Consider the following 14132-nt stretch of genomic DNA (forward strand, 5'->3'; position numbering starts at 1 on the left):
CAGAAAAGAATATTGCTGCGGTAATAAGATTTGGAACAAATACTTATGTGTTTGTAAACCTTTGCCTTAATAATCCTTAGATAAATGTCATTCTGACTCAATCCTTTTGGCACAACTGCTTAAAATTCTACAGTCTCCTTCCCACCAAAGTCAACTCATGGAATTTTCAGCTTTTTATGTTTTGATTTTTTTTTAACCCAGTAAGCTTTATAGTTGACATCATCATATTGAGATTCCCCAGACAATTCCTGAGCCTTAAGAGCTGACCATCTTACCTCATCCTTCTTGTTTCACATTGTCTGTTGCTGGGTCCCTCTCACTCCATATTTGAGCCTTAATGAGGCCTCAGTTTGGAGGAACCAAAGGAAAGCGTTGCCATATATGTTGGGTTGAGAATCAGGATCCTCTTGAGGAAAAAGACTTTTCATTATTCATAGTACAAGGCTGTATTTTTGAGATGTGGACATGTATCACTCAAATAATTTTATCAGTGTGCCAATATGCTCAAAATAAATATCAAGTTCACCAAATGTTTTGCTTTGGACTCCCACAGCACAAAGATCACTATATAAGCATTGACTAGTTTTTTTTGGTGTAAGTTTTTGTTTTTAAGATATTTTCCTACTTTATGCTGATGTCAAGCTACACAAAGCTTACCAAAAGCTTTATTTTACCAAATTTTTTATATCAAAAGTTCAAATACTTAAATATCGAAAGTTAAATTCTGGATTACCATTTTCCATGTGATGTAGTTTGCATTTATTAGTACTACCTTTCAGCTTTTAGTTATGTGGTGCAAGGTTATAAAAATGCCTTCCAGTTGATTTATTTTATTTTTTCTCCCGAGACAGAGTTTTGCTCTTGTTGCCCAGGCTGGAGTGCAATGGCGCAATCTCTGCTTACTGCAACCTCCGCCTCCCAGGTTCAGGTGATTCTCCTGCCTCAGCCTCCTGAGTAGCTGGGATTGCAGGCATGTGCCACCACACCCAGCTAATTTTTGTATTTTTAGTAGAAACCGGGTTTCACCGTGTTGGTCAGGCTGTTCTCAAACTCCTGACCTCAGGCGATCCACCTGCCCTGGCCTCCCAAAGTGCTGGGATTACAGGCATGAGCCACAGCGCCCGGCCGGCCTTCTGGTTGACTTCCTAGGTAACAGCAGAGTCTGTTTTCTCAGACAGTAGCATAAGAATTCTTGATATACCACCTTTAGAGGTACTGAACACAACTGGATATATGTGCTGAAATATAGATTTATCTATAAACTCATTAGAGACTAAGTCATGGCAACCTGTTACAGTTCAATATTTTTGTCTAAATTCTTGTTGAGCCACATCCATCTGTATACGTAATACTGAGTTGCTAACAGCTTCTTTATACTAAGTCATAACTCATTTTACCTTGTAGTTTCATTTGAAACATATGAGCTGTATTATATAACATTCAAAGAAGTAACACAAATTTAATTCAAAGACTATGGAAAGAAGAGTCATACAGGCACACTGACAGTGATTTGGAATCTGGCAGGAGACAATGATTAACAGGTTGAGCAGATTCAACTAGGCCTAAATCCCTGAAACAATACTGAAAGACATTTTTTAATTAAAAATATATTGACACTTTAATAGATCTATGAAATTTGAAAGAAAATGATTTGTTTACTCATCAATCAATAAAATTTTTGAACACCCCATAAAAAAACAAAATAAAATTAGTCAACTATCCCCAGACTTACTAAAACAAGACTTCAGCATGTTTGAAAACACAAATTATTAATTTAAAATATCCATTTTTAGGCCAGGTGCGGTGGCTCACGCCGGTAATCCCAACACCTTGGGAGGCTGAGGCAGGCGGATCACCTGAGATCAGGTGTTCAAGACCAGCCTAACCAACATGGTGAAATCCCGTCTCTACTAAATATACAAAAATTAGCTGGGTGCAGTGGTGCGCCCCTGTAATCTCAGCTACTCAGGAAGAGGAGGCAGGAGAATCACTTGAATCCGGGAGGTGGAGGTTACAGTGAGCCGAGATCATGCCATTGCACTCCATCCTGGGCAAAAAGAGTGAAACCTTGTCTCAAAAAAAAAAATAAAAATAAAAAAAAAAGTTTTTACTACTGTGCCATTTCATAAAATAAGCCTGAATTTGTGGAGTCATTTTTTAAAGAAGCCAATCTTTTCTGAAGGAAGATTTATACATCAAAAACTAGAGATAAAAATGTCATTATATACATCATTTGCTGAACCCTACAGTAATCTGTAAAGTTTGTGTACACCAATCTTACATTACCTAAAACATAACAGTTTTTTATGTTACACTTAACATACAAAAGTTCAAAATATATCTAGACAGGAACTGTGGCTGCCACTTTTAAAAAACAAATGTGGCTGGGCGCGGTGGCTCATGCCTGTTATCCCAGCACTTTGGGAGGCCAAAGCAAGTATATCACCTGAGGTCAGGAGTTCGAGACCAGCCTGGCCAACATGGTGAAACTCTGTCTCTACTAAAAATACAAAAATTAGCTGGATGTGGTGGCAGGCACCTGTAATCCCAGTTACTTGGGAGGCTGATGCAGGAGAATTGCTCAAACCTACAAGGCAGAGGCTGCAGTGACCTGAGATCATGCCACTGCACTCCAGCCTGGGCAGGAGTGAGACTCTGCCTTAAAAAAATTAAAAATATATGAAAAACAAATGTTTGGCCAGATGGGGTGGCTCATGCCTGTAATCCCAACATTTTGGGAGTCCGAGGCAGGTGCATCACCTGAGGTCAGAAGTTTGAGACCAGCCTGGCAAACACGGTGAAAAACCGTCTCTACTAAAAATACAAAAATTTGCCAGGTGTGGTAGCACATGCCTGTAGTTATCAGCTACTGGACAGGCTGAGGTAGGAGAATTAATTGAACCCAGGAGGCAGAGGTTTCAGTGAGCTGAGATTGCACCACCATACTCCTGCCTGGGTGACAGAGCGAGACTCTGTCTCAAATAATGAAAAACAAATGTTTTAGCACAAAAAGAACAAAATAGTAAGTAAACTAAACTGTGACAGTTTAGATTAAAAACATGATAAATGACTTTTTATTTGCACTTGTGATGAGAATCACCTTTATTCATTTTGGAACACATGGGAAATGCTGCGGTGGTAACTTGCTGGGTGATGACTGGGATGGTATTTACTCTCCCAGGGATGGTGGGATCCAGTGGACCAGAATCATCAGCACCTGACCGTGTTCACTGCTGTCCTTTCTCTCAGTGACTAAGATTCATTTCTCAGACTCCTTCATCAACTCCATTTCTATTGTGCTGTGGAGGGTTTTTCGCTGCTTTAGCATCTGCCTTTGATTTCTTCTAATTTTCTTTGAAATTTTATTTTTCTTGTCTATTTCTGGTGCTGACTTTGCTGTTCCACTTTGAGGAGTTACCGCAGCTTCACCCTCAGCTCCTCCAACAGTCCATCCGTTTGGCTCAAGTTTCTCGGGCAGTTTCTCTGGGTTCTTCTGTTTCTGGCGTCTGAGATTTGTCAGCAGAGCCTGGTTTTCAGGGACCATGGCTAGCTAGCACCTCCTCCCGCCTGCGGGATGGCTCCTGCACTTCTGGTGGGCGCTGGTATCAGCCGCCGCCCAGCCGAGCACAGCAGGAACCACAGCAGCAGCCGGAGCACCCGCACCCAGGGTCGCTCAGCCCCGGGACGCCTCGGCTCCAACCTTGGGTCGAGACCCAGCTCGGTGCACAGAAAGCCAAGGTCAACCAGAGCATTTCCCGCAGCTGGGCGAGCCCTCCTCAGCCTGCGGCCAGTTCCTCCCACCAGCTTCAAGCTGCCACCGCCCCTTTCATCAGAGGGACGCACAGGAAGATGCAGGGGCACAGAGACACCCACCGTGGAAGAGTCCAGGGGAATGAGGAGGAGCGGGGCCTGGCAGCCTTAGGCCCAGGGCATCGCGGCGCCCCTCACACCTGAGCAGAGATCAGCGACTGCCACCTCGGGGAGGACAGAAAGGCCCAGAGTCCTCCAGCCAGCCTCCCTCTCCACCAGAAGAGAGAACTGTTTCCTTAAAAGAAGCACAGAGGGCCGGGCGCGGTGGCTCACGCCTGTAATCCCAGCACTTTGGGAGGCCGAGGCGGGCAGATCGCTAGGTCAGGAGTTCGAGACCAGCCTGACCAACATGGTGAAACCCTGTCTCTACTAAAAATACAAAAATAAATAAATAAATAGCACGGAGGCCGCGCGGTGGCTCATGCCTGTAATCCCAGCACTCTGGGAGGCCGAGGCGGGTGGATCACGCGGTCAGGAGTTCGAGACCAGTCTGGCCAAGATGGTGAAATCCCATCTCTACTAATAATACAAAAGTTAGCCAGACATGGTGGGCGCCTGTAATCCCCGCTACTCGGGAGGGTGAGGCAGAGAATTGCTTAAACCCGGGAGACAAAGCCGAGATAGCACCGCTGCACTCCAGCCTGGATGACAGAGCGAGACCCTGTCTTAAAAAAACAAAAACAAAACCAGCACAGAGTAGAACTTGCAGATCTGACCCGGTCAGGTTTTCATTTTTTTTTCTTTTTTTGCCTTTTCCTCTAAATTATGCTTGCCTTCAGTCAGATTTCATGTTTCATACTCATGTGGCAATTTAAATGTAATTATAATGGTCACAAATTTAGGAACTAAGAGTTTTAATTTACCCAAGAGTGCTACTTTAACATTAAACTTTCAATAGTGCTTTCTGAATCCTATGGTTTATTACCTTCTATTTGAATCTATTAATTAACTATAGTAACTAATAATAATAAAGTCTTGATCTGCATAGCTTGAGCGTTTACAAGGTCGTGTATTTATTCATTTAACTGAAAAGTGTGTGTTAGCAGACACGATGTGCCATCCTTTTTGCTAGGCTTAGGAAATAAAATGAAGAAAAAATATTGGTCTCTACTCTCATGAAACTTTCAGTCTGGCTACATAAAACCCTCACACACTCCTGAGAAGTGGATACCTCCGAAGTCTCCTATTAACCTCCTATTCCAATGTAACCACTATCTGAATTTTGTGTTATCATTTACTTTATGCAATTTTATCTATAAACAATACACATTTGCGTGTTGCCTGTTTTGGGGGTTTATATAAAGTCTACCATAAGTTTTCATCTGTGATTTGCTTTTTTTTTTATAATTGTACTTTTCTATTTTTCCATGTTGTCTAGAAACATAGCACATTTTCATAAAGAGGGAAGGGGGACATCTCAAGGTCTCCTGGCAGTGCAGCGAAGGCTGGTGAATTATCATTAAAGAGGCTGAGATTATCATTAAAGAAAAATCTCTGAATTGTGACACTGCACTCCAGCCTGGGTGACAGAGTGAGACTCCATCCCCCCGCCCCCCCGAAAAATAAACATCTCGAAGCACATTTATAACACCAAATAGCAACAGGATTATCAGGTTTAGGATTCTGAAAGAAGGGGTGTAGATCACTTTATTTCATTTTTTCATTTTTCTTTTCTTTTTCTTTTTTTGAGACGGACTCTTGCCCTGTCACCCAGACTGGAGTGCAATGGCATGACCTCTGCTCACTGCAACCTCTGCCTCCCGGGTTCAAGCTATTCTCATGTCTTAGCCTCCTGAGTAACTGGGATTACAGGTGCTCGCCACTATGCCTGCCTGATTTTTGTATATTTAGTAGAGACCAGGCTTTGCCATGTTAGTCAGGTTGGTCTCGAACTCCTGACCTCAGGTGATCCACCCACCTCAGCCTCCTAAAGTGTTGGGATTACAGATGTGAGCCACTGCACCCAGGGCCACAAAGGTGTGGACACCTAGGAGCCAGGGTCATTTTCTGAGGACAATGAGTCATTGAAAGGCACAAGTAGGTGAGGGATGGATTGGGCTGCTGGTTTGAAAGTGCAACATGGAGCTTCCTATGGCACAGGCAGCTTGGGGGCAGAGAGGCCAGTGAGAGGCAGGAGCAGCAGCCCAGGCTGTCACCAAGGAGGAGACAATGTGGTAAAAATGGAGAAATGCACATGGGTCTGAAAGGTTTAGATAAATGTGGATTTCAGCACCTCCTCGCCCACACCCCACTTATCAGCTGTGAACCTGGGGCAAGGCACTCCTTTCTGTGTCTTTATGACTTAGCTGAGGTGACCACTAAGTAGGAAAAGTGCCTGGCTGGTGACACATAATAAGTAGCTGCAAGTGGTAGCTTTCTTCCCTACCCACTTGAAGCAGAAATTGGTGACCAGTTTTTCTCTCTGAGTCGTCCAGCTGGCACCAGAGAAATTCTGAGGCTGCTTCTTCAGACAGGGCCACCAGGATGCCTGGGCAGCATGGCAAATCTGATCCTTAGATCAGTTTGGAAAAGATGGGGAAGAAGACAGAGCCAGAAAAACTGGGCCAGATGCCTGGATTCCAATCATACCCAGGCCCTGCCCCCTCTGGTTCTGGCTGTGCTGTGCCTGTCTGGGTCCTGAGTCAAGTGACACCTGGTCCCTGCCCTCTGCCCTCAGGAAGGTCCCCATAGACCAGGGAAAACTCACAAATACAGCCACTGGGTAATGCCAGAGAATATGCATGCCAACTCCTAAGGCTGACGAGTTACTAAACACCAATAGCTACGGTGGGAAAGAGATGTCATTGTCACCATCTTAAAGATAAGGAAACAGCAGCTTAGAGAGCGATGTGGCCAGAGTCGTTCAGCCTAGGAGTGACTGAGGCAGGACAGAAGTCATAACTTGTCCAGCTGCAAGGCTTGGGTTTCCAGTCTAGCCCAGAAGATATCACCCTGCCCAGGTTGGGCTGCAACCTCACTCACCTTTGGGACAATAGGCTCTATCTGGAAGAGAAGGCTCTATTTTGAGCAATGAGGAGCCCATGCCAAGCACAGCCACCTGCCCCTGCAGAAATGAGTGGGGCTGGAAGCTTCATGGATTCTAGTTTTTAATGAATATCTCCCCTGAGCCCACACAAGCTTGTGGCTGTTGGTCCCAAGGCATATTGTCCAACCTCCAAATGGAGCAGAGCAATGTTGAAGGAAGCCTGTCTGGTCAGCTCAGCCACTTCTGAGCTCTATAGCTTTGCACAGGCCTTTGCTCCTCACTGTGCCTAAGTTTCCTGCCATAAAATGGGGACATTGATACAAACCACACACACAATGAGGATGAAAAGAGATAATGGGTAAAATGACCTCACCTGCCAGGGAGTCCATGCTCAGAGAACTCTCATGCTCTTGGGTGGAATATTTCCTCAGAGACATAGAGCTTGGAGGTCAGGGACACGGGGCCTGCCACTGACCTGCTCTGTGACTCTGAGACAGTTGCTTCCTCTCTCTGAGCTCAGATCCACACTGAACAGGCTGCTCTGACCTGTGCCCCTGGGCTGGGAAGGGAATTCGTCCTCCCCAGTTTGTCAGGGAACCCTTGGCCATGGCTGAGGGCAATCTGGCCCCAGTGTCCTGGCTTACTGGAACAGCAGGAAAAGGCAAACACAAAACCCAGACCGCAGCTGACCAGGGAACCCACTCTCCTTGACCCACAAGGATTTGTTGTGATCCAGCCAGCCTGTGACTCTGTCCACATGCTGCTCCTCTGCAGGGATGCTGCTGTTCACTCCTACTCTACTGAGACACGCAGATGTCCTTGAATGAAATAATTCTCTCTCTCTCACACACACACACACACACGCACACTCACACACACACACCCTAACTCTTCCTCCAGGCTCGCAAGTCAGCTGTCCACAAAAACTGCCTTCAGCGGCCCCTTAGCCTGTGAGCTGCCCTCATTCCCCCTCACAGCCCTGAGTGAGGATGCGCAGCCTCCTTGGGCAGGAGGAGGCAGCTTCTGGGAGGTTGGGTCTCACAGCTCCAGTGCCCCCTGCTGGGCCTCTAGCCGGCTCAGGCAGTGACCCTGGGTAGGGAGCACCTCAGTGCTCCTCATAATTGCAGAGGATGGCCTCACCAGTCAGGGGGTCCTGGAGGGCCTCGGGGGGCTTGGTCTCTGCCAGCAAAAGACGCTGGTCACATCTAGGCAGCAGGAGGCAAACACTGAGTCAGCTGACTTGCCTGACTTTAACCCTCAGGTTTTTTTAAAAAATTAAAATACAGGTGCAGGGGCTTGGGCTCGGGACTCCTGGACCCACGTGGGGCTGAGCGTGGATGGTGTTTGGTGTCTGGCTTCACTCCCAAACCGCACCCGGAGGGTTTGCGGGGCGGAGGGGCCTCAGGGCGACGGTTCCCCAACAGACCCAAGCTGCTCCGGTCAGCAGCAGCCCCGCCGCTCTCCCACCTAACGGGGACCCCCAGCCCCGCCAGCCGCATCGCTCTGTCCCTCTCATGTCAGGCAAGCCAGTTCCGGACCGCGTGGCACCAGGAGTCGCCAGGAGCCGGGGCGACCCAGAGGTCTCCAGCGACCTGGCGTCCGGCGAGGACACAGCCCCCAGGAGGGGTTAGACCACGGGAGCCGGAGCCCGAGTCCCAGGGCCGCCGAGCCAGTTTAGAGTGGTCTCCAGGCCCTAGTGGGAAGGGGCTCCGCGCTTCTGGGCGTCCACAGGAGCTGCATGGCCCTGCCCGCTGACGCCCGGTCCGGACGCTCCACACCGTGTGTGGGGGCGGAGGGGACGCGGTGGGTGCGGCCTGGGCGCGGGTGAGCTAGAGCCTGGAGACCGCCGGGAGCCCGACTTCCTGGCGCTTTGCCCGTTGGGGAGCGGAGCCAAGGAACAGCGCCAGCCTCTCTCCACAAGCCAGGGACCCTACAACCCACCGCCGCAGGTGAGCCCCGCCCGGGCGCCCCCTCCCCCACCACGCCTGGATCCCTGCCGGGCTCCCGGAGTGGAGACTGTGCCTTCTGCAACAGGGCTGTGCTCCAGGTGGGAGAAACATCCTTTGCTCCCTGCTTTGGGGTCCTTGGGCTCCTTGTAGGGTCTAGTAATGGTAAAGCTTCTTACTCTGGCTGGAAAGGTACAATTTTTCAGATCCCCTATGCTTCAGCTCAAAAAGCAGAGCTTATAGCTGTAATTGAGGTATTGGCTGCTTTTAATATGCCTATTAATGTGATTTCTGATTCTTCATACGTGGTTCATTCCACACAATTAATTGAAAATGCTCAGTTACGATTTCATACAGATGAACAACTGATGACTTTATTTACCCAACTGCAAATAGCAGTTAGGAGTAGAATGCACCCTTTTTATATCACTCCCATTAGGGCTCATACACCTCTTCCAGGACCTTTAACTGGAGGGAATCAAATGGCTGATTGCCTAGTTGCTACTGCAATATCTAATGCTAGACACTTTCACAATTTAACCCATGTTAATGCCTCTGGTCTCAAACGCAGATACAGCATTACCTGGAAAGAAGCTAAAGCTATTACCCAGTGATGCCCAATTTGCCAAATGGTGCATTCCTCATCTTTTACAGGAGGAGTTAATCCTCAAGGATTGGAACCTAATTCTCTTTAGCAAATGGCTGTCACACATGTTCCCTCGTTTGGGAGACTAGCTTATGTACATGTATGTGTGGACACCTTTTCCCACTTTGGGCTACATGCCAATTAGGAGAGTCTTCTGCCTGTGTTAAATGTCACCTTTTGCAATGTTTTGAGGTGATGGGCATTCCAGCTTCTATTAAAACAGATAATGCCCCAGGCTGTACTAGCCAAGCTCTAGCTACATTTTTCTCTATGTGGAATATTAAACACATTACTGGTATCCCATATAATTCTCAAGGACAAGCCATAGTAGAAAGAATGAATCTGTCCCTGAAACAGCAGTAGCAAAAACAAAGGGGGCGGGGGGAAACAGGGACTATGGGACACTGCATATACAATTGAATCTAGCATTATTGACTTTAAATTTTTTGAGCCTGCCTGAGGGCCAGATGCTATCAGCAGCTGAACAGCATCTACAGAAACCAGCTGCAAAGACAGAAGCAGAACAACTGGTTTGGTGGAGAGATCTGATAACAAAAAGTTGGGAAATAGGTAAAATAATAACTTGGGGTAGAGATTATGCTTGTGTTTCTCCAGGCCAGAACCAGCAGCTGATTTAGATACCATCAAGACACCTAAAACCTTATCATGAGCCAGATGCTGTGGAAGAGATTCTGGGAGAATCCTGAGGACCCCCCAGTTGCAGCCATGTCAAGACTGATGCTGAGGAGGACCCCAACTGTCACGAGCAACACCCGTCAAACACAGCCACCTACTTGGGGAAAGATCAAGAAGCTGTGACAGATGGTGGAAGAAAACCTGAGGAAAGCGGGACAACCAGTCACAATGAGTAATTTAATGATAGCTATGAGAGCGGTGATCACCATTGCTGTGAGTATTCCTTCAGCAAGCGCTGACACAGAGAACAATTATACTTATTGGGCATATCTATCAATCTTGGCTGGCAATAATGCCTGGATGTAATCACTCTATGACCCAGTTACACATGCTTTCTGATCTCCATATTTACCATAATGAATCTGCTCCTATAATTAAGGCATACCACCCTCAAAAACCTATTTGTAAACAGAATTGAACCTGGCCAGAAAAAATGAATGTACTTGTTTGGGAAGATTGCATTGCAGAACAGGCAGAGGTGCTGCGCAATGATTCCTATAGAATCATTATTGATCGGTCTCCTAAGGGGATGTTTAGCTTGAATTGTACCTCTGAGTCTGTGTGCCATGGCCACACTATGTTCAGCTGGTCAGAACAAAACAGTCAGATGGTAGAAATGGTAAGAAGTATGGCAAGAGTTCTTATTATCTGGAAACATGGCGGTATAGTGGCACCTCAACCTCAAAAGATATGACCCGCTGTAGGAGATTAACAAAAGGATTTGTGGAAACTATTAATGGCTCTTAATAAGATCAAAATTTGGGAATGAATAAAAAAGCATCTAGAAGGACACTCTACAAACTGGTTTTTGGATATTGCAAAGTTAAAAGAACAAATATTTAAAGCATCCCAGGCACATATGACCTTAATACCAGGAACTGGAGTGCTTGAAGGAGCTGCAGATGGATTAGCAGCCAGTAACCCATTAAAATGGATGAAAACACTTGGAAGCTCTGTGATTTCAATGATGATTGTGTTATTAATCTGTGTTGTTTGTCTTTGTGTAGTCTGCAGATGCAGATCCTGACTCCTGCGAGAAGTAGCTCACCGTGATAAAGCTGCCTTTGCTTTTATTGCCCTGCAAAAACAAGAAGGGGGACATGCTGGGGAATAGGCCCCCAAATCTGGACATAAACTGGCCCCAAAACTGGCCATAAACAAAATCTCTGCAGCGCTGTGACATGTTCATGGTGGCCATAACGCCCTTGCTGGAAGATTGTGGGTTTACCGGAATGAGGGCGAGGAACACCTGGCCTATCCAGGACGGAAAACCACTTATAGGTATTCCTAAACCACAAACAATAGTATGAGCAACCTATGCCTTAAGGACATGTTCCTGCTGCAGATAACTAGCCAGAGCCCATCCCTTTGTTTCGGCCCATCCTTTTGTTTCCTGTAAGGAGTGCTTTTAGTTAATCTATAATCTATACAAACAATACTTATCACTGGCTTGCTGTCAATAAATATGTGGGTAAATCTCTGCTCATGGCTCTCAGCTCTGAAGGCTGTGAGTCCCCTGATTTCCCACTCCACATGCTATATTTCTGTGTGTCTTTAATTCCTCTAGTGCTGCTGGGTTAGGGTCTCCACGACTGAGCTGGGCTTGGCAAACATAACTCTTTCTGGGTACTTCCTGTTGGAAAGGAGTGCTGTGGGCCAGGCGCGGTGGCTCACGACTGTAATTTCAGCACTTTAGGAGGCCAAGGTGGGTGGATAATGAGGTCAGGAGTTCAAGACCAGCCAACATGGTGAAACCCAATCTCTACTAAAAATACAAAAATTAGCCAGGCGTGGTGGCATCTGCCTGTATTCCCAGCTACTCAGGAAGCTGAGGCAGAAGAATTGCTTGAACCTGGGAGGCAGAGGTTGCAGTGAGCCGAGATCATGCCATTGCACTCCAGCCTGTGTGACAGAGCAAGACTCCATCTCAAAAAACAAAAAAAGACAGAAAAAATGAAAAGAAAGAAAAGGAGTGCTGTGGCAGGGGGACAGCAGTTGGGGCTCCTTCTGAGGTTGATCTAAGGGTTCTCAAAAGAATGGTGTGTCCATGTGTGGCTCTGTTCATAGCACCATTTAAGGTTTAATTGTTTCTAGGTGAAAAGAGAGAAATTTTTCAAGAAGGCTTGAAATATAGGGTTAGAATATGAGTATTTAGCTTACCATTGTTAGTAGAGATCCTATAGACCATAACTGTGACAGCAGAGTTTGTTAGCTGTTAGCTGCACCAATGGATTGTAATACCAGTTTGCCTCCACTAGATGTTGCTGTACATTGCCAGAAATGTTAATATGAAAGTAACATTTGTTTTGAGAAAACATGCATTTCCCCCATGACTTGCCATTAGGGAATACTATTAGGTTTAGGCCATCTTTTATAACTTACAATATCATTGGGAGAATACGTTATTGGGTGGCTAAAATAACTTTAGTGTTGATCTTAGCAATTTCTTTCCTTTAATTATTAAATTCTTTCATGACAGGCCCTCTTACAAGATTCTTAAAATTTCTGACTTGTCCTAAACATCCTTCCTTTAAACAGCCAGTCATTTCCTTTCAGGACAAGAATTTACCATACAAGATATTTTCTTATATAAAATCTTTTTATAACCTTCTTTCCATAGCTTAGAGTGCACCATAGTACTAATCTTTAATACAAAGTCCTATCAAACTTAACGATAGTAAAACTTCCATGCTTACTTCCTATCCATAACTCTTACTCCTGCTATAAGCAAAACAAACTTGACTAAATCTTTTCTGCAACTGCTAATCCTTTTACAAAGATAATAATTAGGCAAATTGTTTCAGCAATTAGACTTTTACAACCAGAATTCCACATTGTGGGTGCCACAGTGTACAGTTCTATTGCAAATAATAGCGTGAATATAACAATTCCTGCAAAAGTGGTGTAGTAAATAGTTTCTGTTTAAAACTTTACTTGCCAAGCTATAACATTTTCCTTTGGGAATTTATGAAGTTACAAATGCAATTCTATGTATAATTGAAATTTCTGGCAAATACGCATTAAAAAGAAGGTCTAATATTTGGCGGTGAATTTTGAGAGGAAATGTAGAATTTTTTTAAAGTATCTGGTGAGGTAGATGGGATTGAGTAAGATGAGTAGCTCTCACTCAGTTACTTATCTTTTATGATTTTCAGGTTAAGATCTATTTCTCCACACTGATATTCAGGACATTCCTCTGGGCTGTCAGAGGTTGCTCCCTCAGCTCTTCAGGCTTTGACTTGAGTGTGATGCATTCAGAATTTGATACCTGTAACTTTTACTGCCAAGGGGCTTGAAAGAAAATCAGTGTAGGGCTCTTCCCAGTTTGAGTTTAGGAAAGGAGAGAGTTTTCACTAATGCCAAATCTCGAGTTAAACAAAGGTGTTCCTATTTCCTGGGGTTGGGCTTCTGCCAGTTGTGTCAATTCCTGTTGGAAGTGAGCTAGAGAGGTTACATGCTTAACCAACTTAGAGGTTTTCTGCCTGAAAAGAATCTCTGAACACAATGATAAGATTTATCCTTTCCTAAGTGAAAAACTTGTTGAAGGATTTTAAGGACTTTCCATTGGCTTGAGGCTGGCAAATGGAGTTTGCCATCCTCTGTCCTCTGACTGTAGCCATCCTGAGAGATGAAAATATACCCTCAAGAAGCGGCCCATTCTATTTCCACAGAGAAATACTGAGGTTTATTTTCTCTTATGGAGCCTTCCTATATTCGAAGGGCTTGAAGTGTGTTAATTCTTTGAGGCTTCCTCACCTTTGACTTAGCTGTCTGATCAGATAACCTGTTTCCTTTGGCTACTTCATCTGTTCTCTTTTGATGTTCCTTACAATGTGTCCCTGCCATTTTTCATGGAAGGAAAACTGAGGATAATAACCAGTTAATTTCTGGTGATATTTTATAGGAGAAGCATTAGTGGTAAGATTTCTTTCTGCTTTTTATTATAAATTGTATTTCATACAGGTATTCAATTTATATCACCCTCCTTCATTATTTTAATATAAAGCCTTCTGCACTTTATATCAGTGGAAAACAGGCCACCTGGTGC

General features: G+C 45.2%; 1 long non-coding RNA gene across 1 annotated transcript; it reads left to right on the forward strand.

Moving 5' to 3' along the window:
* Nucleotides 1-8080: 8080 nt before the first annotated feature.
* On the forward strand, nucleotides 8081-11623 carry LOC106634968 (uncharacterized). The gene is made up of 3 exons (XR_001338315.5): nucleotides 8081-8745; nucleotides 10004-10297; nucleotides 11092-11623. It is a non-coding gene; the product is annotated as an uncharacterized LOC106634968 (long non-coding RNA).
* Nucleotides 11624-14132: the final 2509 nt, after the last annotated feature.

The sequence above is a fragment of the Pan paniscus genome, chromosome 6 (genome assembly GCF_029289425.2).
Source record: "Pan paniscus chromosome 6, NHGRI_mPanPan1-v2.0_pri, whole genome shotgun sequence".
Lineage (NCBI taxonomy): Eukaryota > Metazoa > Chordata > Mammalia > Primates > Hominidae > Pan > Pan paniscus.